The sequence below is a fragment of the Oncorhynchus keta genome, chromosome 11 (assembly GCF_023373465.1).
Source record: "Oncorhynchus keta strain PuntledgeMale-10-30-2019 chromosome 11, Oket_V2, whole genome shotgun sequence".
In the NCBI taxonomy this organism is placed as follows: domain Eukaryota; kingdom Metazoa; phylum Chordata; class Actinopteri; order Salmoniformes; family Salmonidae; genus Oncorhynchus; species Oncorhynchus keta.
Genome location: NC_068431.1, coordinates 35889544 through 35901551, shown reverse-complemented (window position 1 = coordinate 35901551; position 12008 = coordinate 35889544). Strand labels below are relative to the sequence as shown.

The 12008-nt window shown below is 42.3% G+C and overlaps 1 pseudogene; it reads left to right on the top strand.

The window, feature by feature from the left end:
• The first annotated feature begins 5042 nt into the window (after positions 1-5042).
• On the top strand, positions 5043-9026 carry LOC127906225 (uncharacterized; annotated as a pseudogene).
• Positions 9027-12008: the final 2982 nt, after the last annotated feature.

Here is a 12008-nt window from a genome sequence, read left to right as displayed (position 1 = left end):
AGCTGTGTTTTTCAGCCATTTCAGGGAGCACAATCATTCTTATCTGCATTTCTCCCAACAACTGTGATTACGGTTGTGAAGAAATAGCCTCTGGAGGTCTCTGCGTTTTTCTATTCTATGTTTTATGTTCCTCTCTGGATAATAACTCTCTCACACAAACTAGGAGTGCAGGGGTATAGAGCGGATGGTTTATATCAGGGAGAGAATAGTTGATCTGACATTCACAGTTCACTATATCATCCACAGTTTCCGTAATGAGACTCACTCTCTGATATCTATGCACATACAGTATTTTGAATGTAAGGTAGTCCATAGAATTTGTCTTGCAACTCTTTTAGAATGTCTGTCGTTGAGCGATTTTTTTGGCTTGCCTCTGGTGGTAGTGTTATAGGTTCGGGGGGGTGTCACAAATATTTTTGCAATTTTCACAACTGGAATTACAGGCGCAGTAGCTGGTGGTGGATCAAATGTTTTATGAATAATTCAATTGTGGGTGTGTCGAGCAAAGGGTGTTGAGGTTTGGCCCCTCACTGGCCAATCAAAATGTGCTCCACGCCTAAATATGTGGTTGGTTCAACTTGTGTATTTACAGTCTTTTATGTATTGCGTTGTCATCAACTCCAATTAGAATGTTGGTCCGTTATATTGACAGCCTTGTTCGTTAAATAGCCTGCCCCATATATGCTAAATATGTTGAACGTTTGCAGTCCATATTGTTCTAATTGCTTTGATATGGAAATACATTGTTAAACATAGGCTATAGCATTCACATTGATATAGGGGCTAGGCCTACTGTAAATTGCAGACTGGACATCGACATGCCAAACTTAGTCAAAAAGCTAAATTGTATTCACTAGGCAATTGATAAGGCCTAAAAAGACTGTGTATAATTCTAATCAAATATCGAATAAAAACAAAACAACTTGTTTTAAATAGGCTCTGTCTAAATACAGTTACCGGAACCATAATTGCTCCCCGTGGGCATATAACACAGACAAGGCAATTAACACAGACAGCATTCACAGACTATGGAGGGTTTTACATACATTCAAACCAATTCTCTCGTTCCAACAAGCGAAATGCAGGTATGCGAATTGTGAATAGTGAAAAAGGGGAAAGAAAACTCAAATATTAAAAAGAGAAAAATAGAAAATAGAAAAATATGCACTTATGACATGCTGCTAAACCAGTCTTGATTAAGGTGAGGGTAGGCTATGCTTGGATTTTGATCAAATTAAACAAAATCGGGGGAAACCATATATCTATATCCTTTCTAAATACAAGATACACCGGCACAAAAGGCACATCTCTCCTTCCATGGGCACTGAGCGTCACAGCAGTATAGGCTGCACTTCTGCTCTCAAAATCCATGCCATTATCAACTGCGTTACCTTTAAGACCTGCTTTTGTTGGGTCTGAAAACCTCCCTTAACTTCTTGGCGCACCCATCCCGTTAGCGGGATCATTTTCGTCAACATCCGCTGAATTGCAGATGCCCAAAAATATTTAATTTTCATGAAATCACAAGTGCAATATCGCAAAACACAGCTTAGCTTGTTGTTAATCCACCTGGCGTGTCAGATTTTTCGGCGAAATCTAACCAAGCGTTTATGTAAGGACATCTCTCTCAGCAGACAAAACATTACAAACAGCTAGCAGCAAAGTAGATTGGTCACGAAAGTCAAAAAAGCAATAAAATGAATCGCTTACCTTTGATGATCTTCGGATGTTTGCACTCACGAGACTCCCAGTTACACAATAAATGGTCCTTCGTGGTCCTTCTGTAGCTCAGTTGGTAGAGCATGGCGCTTGTAACGCCAGGGTAGTGGGTTCGATTCCCGGGACCACCCATACGTAGAATGTATGCACACATGACTGTAAGTCGCTTTGGATAAAAGCGTCTGCTAAATGGCATATATTAAATGTTCAATAAAGATTATTTTTAAATCCAAAAACCTCCATTTGGTTGGCGCGTTATGTTCAGAAATCCACAGGCTCGAGCGGTCACGACGAGGCAGATGAAAATTCCAAATAGTATCTGTAAAGTTCATAAAAATATGTCAAACGTTTTTTATAATCAATCTTCAGGTGGTTTTTACAATACATAATCGATAATATTTCAACCGGACCGTAGCTTTTTCAATAGGAGTGAGAGAGAAAATGTCTGCTCCAAGCTGCTCGCGCATGCAAAACTCTGCTGGCACCCAGTCATCCAATGACGCGATGTAATCTTTCTCGCTCATTTTTTCAGAATAAAAGCCTGAAACTATGTCTAAAGACTGTTCACACCATGTGGAAGCCATAGGAAAATGAATGTGGTTGATATCCCTTTAAATTGAGGGAAGGCATGCAATGGAACAGAGAGGTTTCAGGAAAAACAGCACTTCCAGGTGGATTTTCCTCAGGTTTTCGCCTGCATTATCAGTTCGGTTATACTCACAGACAATATTTTGACAGGTTTGGAAACTTTAGAGTGTTTACTATCCTAATCTGATTATATGCATATTCTAGATTCTGGGCCGGAGAAATAGGCAGTTTCATTTGGGTAAGTTTTTCTTCCAAACGTCAAAATACTGCCCCCTACACTCAAGAGGTTAAGTGCTGCATGAATTGTAACTTTTAGCTTGTCTTTAAGGACACACCTCATAATATTGCAGCACAAGCAAGTGGATGTTAGACAGGTAAATTGCCGAACTTGCCATTAGGGCTGGAAAATGCTACTGTGCTAGTTTTTACATTACAAAATTGCAAACTAATGTGTCTTTGACATTTGCGCCACCTTAGCGCCAGCCGAAAATAAAACTTGAAATATACCATGCAAAAATGACAGAAGGGAAATCCCGTCAGCATCAGGACAACCACAGGGTGTTGGTACTCCCCATCCACTATCAGACACTCCCCTCGGATGGTGAAGTGGCAGTCCTGGGGGCACAGAAAAGGCCTTGGTATGATCAGCATTGGTGTCTTACTGTAGCAGAGGCTTTAGACAGTATTTCTACAGCTGCTTGTCTTACCTGGAGTGGTTTGTCAGGCCTTCGGAAGAAGTCACAGTAGATGTATCCCTGAGGACCTTCTGCCTCAGGGACAACAGCCTGTGAACCAACGGACATGCAGCACTGCTTGAAATAAAATCCATCTCCAGCTAGGTAAACAGCACAGTAACGAGACTTTAAAATGACAAAAAGCCAAGCAGCAACTAATACATTTTCTGCTGATTCACTCAAAGGGGACCTCAGACATTGGTGTTGAGTGTCATACAGACAGACAGAGACTGTTCTCTCACCATCTTGCGGAGGCCTTCGCTCCACACCTCCCATGCCATGGGCTGTTCATTCTGGAAGGAGACCCCCAGCAACTGACTAAACAGCATGTTGAGGCCCTCCATGCAGGCCGCCAGGGAGAAGTAAGGACTGTACAGGCAGGGATCTATCTTATACCTGCACACACACATACACTCATAACATAGCCTTATCACAGACTGTTTTCAGAATCACATTAAGCAATAAACAAGCCCACTCTAGAGGCATTTCAGTCGAAAATAAAGCTCAGGTACTCCTGTCAATCCTTCAATTGTTTATTTAGGATATTCCCTACAATTCCTTGTCCTTATATTCTGTCCACTGAGAATATACACATAGGTTTATTACAGTACTATATAGACCTTTGTATAGGTTTCTTACCTATCTGCCAGCACAGCACCGCTGAAGTAGGGGTCGTCCCATGGCATGAGTTCCTGAGATAAAAAACAATTGAAAGGATTGTCTTAATCTCCTAAACATGAACGTCAGAACAGAGCTGATTAAATACATTTATAAGATGACTCACGATACTCCTTGAGTTAATTTTCATCTTCATATCCCTCATCAGGTTAAAATCTTTGGCAGTTCTGAAATGCAAAATAGGGACATTATTGTGTGAGCATGTGCCACATGTACAACACATTTATTTGTTGTACAGAGTTGTCATGCCAGTGTCTGGGTCTCTGACTCCGGAGAGTTTGTCTGTCCGCAATTCAAGGAATTTCATGACAGTCTCTGCTAATGGCCAGAGTGGGGACCTGGGGTCTTGGCCATGGTTCCCTTTCTTTCTCTGGACAGTTATTTCTAACTCCTTCATGACAGTCTCTGCCAAACAAAACATACACAACACACTGGTCAGCACAGTACACACATTTCTGTTTGTAGAATCAAAGTCAATTAAATAGTTTATACAAGCAGCGGAGCACTAAGAAATTAGGCTAAGACCTGGGGTCTTGGCCATGGTTCCCTTTAAAGCCCTGTGTGCAAAAGATTCATAGCCCACTAAGTTGGCTAGGTTATTCCTACAAGCCAGCAGTTCATCCACACAAAGCAGCAGACTTGAATTCGGGAAGAGGAAGATTTTATAAGTAGCCTCCCGCACCTCAGAGAAAAGGAAAAGTATATAATAATAACTATAGGCTACTGCACAGCAAACAATCATGCCCAATACCATTTCCTACTTTGGGATGGTAGATGGAAGACCACTAATTATGTACAGAGATAAACCTGTGGGTTGCACCTGCAAACACAAAAACACACCAGTTCATCAGGAGAGTCTGCATTGAGGCCTACCTGGATGGAGCTGCCGTCTATGGAGAAGCAGTGTCGGATGTGTTCTGGTAGGGCCATCATCTTGTGGACAGATTCCACAAACATGCTGATGTGGCTGCAGTCGGAGTCCTGCCACTTTAAAGTTTTTGTTGGCACCAGAGTGGCCAACATTCAAGAGCTAACAGATCTCTGTGCATGGTGTTATGTGGATTCAGCGAGGAATCCCGTATACGACATCATGAGAGGCAAGACTCTGAAATACCTTGCAGAGTCTTGCCCAACAGATGGAGCCAAGAACCACCATTCCTCCTTCAAAGTCCAGATGAGTGGTCAGCTCAGCCAAACGTTCATCCTGCGGAGGACGCATCAGAACTCGGGAAGCCCACCTACAGTGATGTCAATGCAGTTGCTGGTTCCCAAGACCCAGATGTGAGCCAGTGTACTACCTGGAAGGAGTTTCTAGAAGTTACTATGGAAGTGCTACATGGGGTGGCAAGTCAGGGTGGTGACCCTTCCACAGAAGACTACCAAGAAGCTGAGACAGACATCTTCAAAAGAGCCCAGGGAGAGAGTTTCTCAGATGAGCTGCATCTCCTGAAAGCTGGTAAGCCTTCCCTAACGGAAATATGCAAATAAATGCTAGAATGGCCAATAGGATCTCACTAGCTCGTGCTTGGCTCTGTCCACCTCATTAGTTGTTCTGCCCACCATGACTAACTTGCTCCCATTGAAAATGACAGGCTCTGGTCTATCTTGGGTTAGTTTAAAAAATATTTAGTATAATGTCCCCCAGTGCCTTTGTTATATGCCCTGAAACTATAGATATGTGTGCAGTATAGTTTATGTGGGTATTTGATTGTGTAGATGCATTCAAGTTCATGCAGTTGTGTGAGGATGATGGTGCTGCATTGTAGTGCTGTGTGGCTGCATCCCTCTGATCTTTCATTATTGACGTCACAGCCATGTTAGGTGGTATTGTCCTGTGCAGCACATAACCTATGGTAGCCATATTGTTTATAGCCAGTGCGTAATTTGACCCGGATTCCCCTGGAACAGGACATGGCACCTCTCGATTTTAGACTGTTTCGATGCAGAACCTATTTGGCTGGATCTGGTACCTCTCATGACAAAATTATTCACTTTTTGCAATGCTAAAAACAAAATGTTGATTTGGGTTGTGCTGGCCCGGGTTTATGGTTTGCGCAACATAGGTTACAATGTTTGAGACTAACATGTGGCTGTGTGAGAAGTGCTCCTGTATCTCAAAAAGAACTAGTGAGATTCACTTTCTATAATCTCTCTCTGCTCTGATATACATGAGCCTGCAACTCTCATTCTTCTGGTGTTGCGCTTCATCCTTTGTTTCCCTATAGACAGGGCTCTAACTCCTCTGGCTCCACAATGAAATAGGGTGCAGGCCAGGCAGCAGGCTGTTAGCCAGCCTGCCAGCATAGTGGAGTCTGCCACTAGCACAGTCAGTGTAGTCAGCTCAGCTATCACCATTGAGACTGTGTCTGTGCCTCGACCTAGGTTGGGCAAAACTAAACATGGCGGTGTTCGCCTTAGCAATCTCACTAGGATAAAGACCTCCATTCCTGTCATTATTGAAAGAGATCATGATACCTCACATCTTAAAATAGGGCTACTTAATGTTAGATCCCTTACTTCAAAGGCAATTATAGTCAATGAACTAATCACTGATCATAATCTTGATGTGATTGGCCTGACTGAAACATGGCTTAAGCCTGATGAATTTATTGTGTTAAATGAGGCCTCACCTCCTGGCTACACTAGTGACCATATCCCCCGTGCATCCCGCAAAGGCGGAGGTGTTGCTAACATTTACGATAGCAAATTTCAATTTACAAAAAAAAATATGGCGTCTTCTAGTCATGAAATCTATGCAGCCTACTCAATCACTTTTTACAGCTACGGTTTACAGGCCTCCTGGGCCATATACAGCGTTCCTCATTGAGTTCCCTGAATTCCTATCGGACCTTGTAGTCATAGCAGATAATATTCTAATCTTTGGTGACTTTAATATTCACATGGAAAAGTCCACAGACCCACTCCAAAAGGCTTTTGGAGCCATCATCGACTCAGTGGGTTTTGTCCAACATGTCTCTGGACCCACTCACTGTCACAGTCATACTCTGGACCAAGTTTTGTCCCATGAAATAAATGTTGTGGATCTTAATGTTTTTCCTCATAATCCTGGACTATCGGACCACCATTTTATTACGTTTTCAATTGCAACAAATAATCTGCTCAAACCCCAACCAAGGAACATCAAAAGTCGTGCTATAAATTCACAGACAACACAAAGATTCCTTGATGTCCTTCCAGATTCCCTCTGTCTACCCATGGATGCCAGAGGACAAAAATCAGTTAACCAACTAACTGAGGAACTCAATTTAACCTTGCACAATACCCTAGATGCAGTTGCACCCCTAAAAACTAAAAACATTTTTCATAAGAAACTAGCTCCCTTGGTACACAGAAAATACCCGAGCTCTGAAGCAAGCTTCCAGAAAATTGGAACGGAAATGGTGCCACACCAAACTGCAAGTCTTCCGACTAGCTTGGAAAGACAGTACCGTGCAGTACCGAAGAGCCCTTACTGCTGCTCGATCATCCAATTTTTCTAACTTAATTGAGGAAAATAAGAACAATCCAAAATTCCTTTTTGATACTGTCGCAAAGCTAACTAAAAAGCAGCATTCCCCAAGAGAGGATGGCTTTCACTTTAGCAGTGATAAATTCATGAACTTCTTTGAGGAAAAGATCATGATTATTAGAAAGCAAATTACGGACTCCTCTTTAAATCTGCGTATTCCTTCAAAGATCAGTTGTCCTGAGTCTGCACACCTCTGCCAGGACCTAGGATCAAGAGAGACGCTCAAGTGTTTTAGTACTATATCTCTTAACACAATGATGAAAATAATCATGGCCTCTAAACCTTCAAGCTGCATACTGGACCCTATTCCAACTAAACTACTGAAATAGCTGCTTCCTGAGCTTGGCCCTCCTATGTTGAACATAATAAACGGCTCTCTATCCACCGGATGTGTACCAAACTCATTAAAAGTTGCAGTAATAAAGCCTCTCTTGAAAAAGCCAAACCTTGACTCAGAAAATATAAAAAACTATCGGCCTATATCGAATCTTCCATTCCTCTCAAAATGTTTACAAAAGGCTGTTGCGCAGCAACTAACTGCCTTCCTGAAGACAAAAAATGTATTACGAAATGCTTCAGTCTGGTTTTAGACCCCATCATAGCACTGAGACTGCACAGGTGAAGGTGGTACATTACCTTTTAATGGCATCAGACCGAGGCTCTGCATCTGTCCTCATGCTCCTAGACCTTGGTGCTGCTTTTGATACCATCGATCACCACATTCTTTTGGAGAGATTGGAAACCCAAATTGGTCTACACGGACAAGTTCTGGCCTGGTTTAGATCTTATCTGTCGGAAAGATATCAGTTTGTCTCTGTGAATGGTTTGTCCTCTGACGAATCAACTGTACATTTTGGTGTTCCTCAAGGTTCCTGTTTTAGGACCACTATTGTTTTCACTATATATTTTACCTCTTGGGGATGTCATTCGAAAACATAATGTTAACTTTCACTGCTATGCGGATGACACACAGCTGTACATTTCAATGAAACATGGTGAAGCCCCAAAATTGCCCTCGCTAGAAGCATGTGTTTCAGACATAAGGAAGTGGATGGCTGCAAACTTTCTACTTTTAAACTCGGACAAAACAGAGATGCTTGTTCTAGGTCCCAAGAAACAAAGAGATCTTCTGTTGAATCTGACACTTAATCTTAATGGTTGTACAGTCGTCTCAAATAAAACTGTGAAGGACCTCTGCGTTACTCTGGACCCTGATCTCTCTTTTGAAGAACATATCAAGACCATTTCAAGGACAGCTTTTTTCCATCTACGAAACATTGCAAAAATCAGAAACTTTCTGTCCAAAAATGATGCAGAAAAATGTATCCATGCTTTTGTCACTTCTAGGTTAGACTACTGCAATGCTCTACTTTCCGGCTACCCGGATAAAGCACTAAATAAACTTCAGTTAGTGCTAAATACGGCTGCTAGAATCCTGACTAGAACCAAAAAAATTGATCATATTACTCCAGTGCTAGCCTCCCTACACTGGCTTCCTGTCAAAGCAAGGGCTGATTTCAAGGTTTTACTGCTAACCTACAAAGCATTACATGGGCTTTCTCCTACCTATCTCTCTGATTTGGTCCTGCCGTACATACCTACACGTACGCTACGGTCACAAGACGCAGGCCTCCTAATTGTCCCTAGAATTTCCAGCTGGAGGCAGGGCTTTCTCCTATAGAGCTCAATTTTTATGGAACAATCTGCCTACCCATGTCAGAGACGCAAACTCGGTCTGAACCTTTAAGTCTTTACTGAAGACTCATCTCTTCAGTGAGTCATATGATTGAGTGTAGTCTGGCCCAGGAGTGGGAAGGTGAACGGAAAGGCGCTGTCTCTGCCTGGCCGGTTCCCCTCTTTCCACTGGGATTCTCTGCCTCTAACCCTGTTACAGGGGCTGAGTCACTGGCTTACTGGGGCTCTCTCATACCGTCCCTGTGAGGGGTGCGTCACCTGAGTGGGTGCGTACTGTCTGGGTTGCCCCCCCCCCCTTGGGTTGTGCCGTGGCGGAGATATTTGTGGGCTATACTCAGCCTTGTCTCAAGATGGTAAGTTGGTGGTTGAAGATATCCCTCTAGTGGTGTGGGGGCTGTGCTTTGGCAAAATGTGTGGGGTTATATCCTTCCTGTTTGGCCCTGTCCGGGGGTGTCCTCGGATGGGGCCACAGTGTCTCCTGACCCCTCCTGTCTCAGCCTCCAGTGTTTATGCTGCAGTAGTTTATGTGTCGGGGGGCTATGGTCAGTTTGTTATATCTGGAGTACTCCTGTCCTATGCGGTGTCCTGTGTGAATTTAAGTATGCTCTCTCTAATTCTCTCTTTCTTTCTCTCTCTCGGAGGACCTGAGCCCTTGGACTATGCCTCAGTACTACCTGACATGATGACTACTTGCTGTCCCCAGTCCACCTGGCCGTGCTGCTGCTCCAGTTTCAACTGTTCTGCCTTATTATTGGACCATGCTGGTCATTTATGAACATTTGAACATCTTGGCCATGTTCTGTTATAATCTCCACCCGGCACAGCCAGAAGAGGACCGGCCACCCCACATAGCCCAGTTCCTCTCTAGGTTTTGGCCTTTCTAGGGAGTTTTTCCTAGCCACCGTGCTTCTACACATGCATTGCTTGATGTTTGGGGTTTTAGGCTGGGTTTCTGTAGAGCACTTTGAGATATCAGCTGATGTACGAAGGGCCATATAAAAAAATATATATTTAATCATAGCCGTGCAAAGGGTTCTGGAATAGCTGTTAAATTAAAAATTACATTTACCAAAGTTCTAGAATTACTCCTGTCTCTTCAGAAAGAAGTTAAATAATTCAGAATGGTCGACTACACCATGAGAATGCCTGTAATTTAGCCACAAAGGATCAATAACTTTTAAATGCATAGCTATGGTTGTAGCACAATAACAAGGCATAGCCTAAAGTCAAGAACTCTGTCAAATCTGTCAGTGAACAAACAGCATGTAGACAAAACAGGCCTTTGGCAATATTTCAAATACAATCATGGTAAAACACAGGTTAGAAAGCAAATGGCTCCTGCTGAAAAGAGAAGACTAAGAGAAGACTAATCTGTCTGTTGTAGACTATCAAAATCAACTTTCAAATATTGTTTTACAAAGTAAAACGAGATAGAGGCTTTTGGCATGAGCACATCTGCCATTACCAGTGAGTGAGCTGCACATCAGTGCTTGAGTCAGTGAAAATGGAAAGCATTTTTAGGACTATAGTTCCCTCCTCATATTGTAGCCTACAATATGTGTCTCAACCCACCTCGGCGTAGGCTATTGATGGGTTCAAGACAAGGTCGTTTTATTGATCTGAGCTTCTCAGTTTGTCAGTGTCTGTCACGGTAGTCCTCCACTTCATCTGAGGCTACCGAAGTATGATTCTCAATCAGAGACAACTAATGACACCTGCCTCTGATTGAGAACCATACTAGGCCGACCAGACACTCTGAGCAGGCACCGTACGCCCTGGCTGGATGCCCACATTAATTTTAATAAAGAAAACACTGAACACTATACAAAAACAAGAAATGAAATAACGACCGTGACGCTAATGAGAACTGTGCTGACACAAGCAATCAACATAGACAATCACCCACAAACAAACAGTGAAACCCAGGCTACCTAAGTATGATTCTCAATCAGAGACAACTAATGACACCTACCTCTGATTGAGAACCATACTAGGCCGAAACATAGAAATCCCCAAATCATAGAAAAACAAACATAGACTGCCCACCCCAACTCACGCCCTGACCAAACTAAATAATGACAAAAACAACAGAAATAATGGTCAGAACGTGACAGTGTCAAAGTAGCTTGTCATTTTGATAATTTGTGTGGTATAAAATAACATTCTGCCAAAGTCTCCAGTTATTTAAAATGAAGTAGAATTGCATGAAATGCATTTATAAAATGGTCAATTTTATCCCAGGCCCCAGGCTACTAAAAATGTTCCCGAGGTGTGCAACTTCACTAAGTGCCTCTACTCTACTGCTCTATGCCATTACGCAAATGGGATGATATGCATGCAATGATTTACAATAATGATTTTTTTAGATTGTATTATTAGAAAAACTATATACAGTTGAAGTCGGAAGTTTACATACACCTTAGCTAAATACATTTAAATTCAGTTTTTCACAATTCCTGACATTTAATCCTAGTAAAAAATCCCTGTTTAGGTCATTTAGGATCACCACTTATTTTAAGAATGTGAAATGTTAGAATAACAGTAGAGAGAATGATTTATTTCAGCTTTTCTTTCATTACATTCCCAGTGGGTCAGAAGTTTACATCACTCAATTAGTATTTGGTAGCATTGTCTTTAAATTGTTTAACTTGGGTCAAATGTTTCAGGTAGCCTTCCACAAGTTTCCCACAATAAGTTGGGTGAATTTTGGCCCATTCTTCCTGACAGAGCTGTAACTGGTGTAACTGAGTCAGGTTTGTAGACCTCCTTGCTCACACACACTTTTTCAGTTCTGCCAACAAATTTTCTATGGGATTGAGGTCAGGGCTTTGTGATGGCCACTCCAATACCTTGACTTTGTTGTCCTTAAGCCATTTTGCCACAACTTTGGAAGTATGCTTGGGATCATTGTCCATTTGGAAGACCCATTTGCAACCAAGCTTTAACTTCCTGACTAATGTCTTGAGATTTTGCTTCAAAATATCCACATAGTTTTCCTCCTCATGATGCCATCTATTTTGTAAAGTGCACCAGTCCCTCCTGCAGCAAAGCACCCCCACAACATG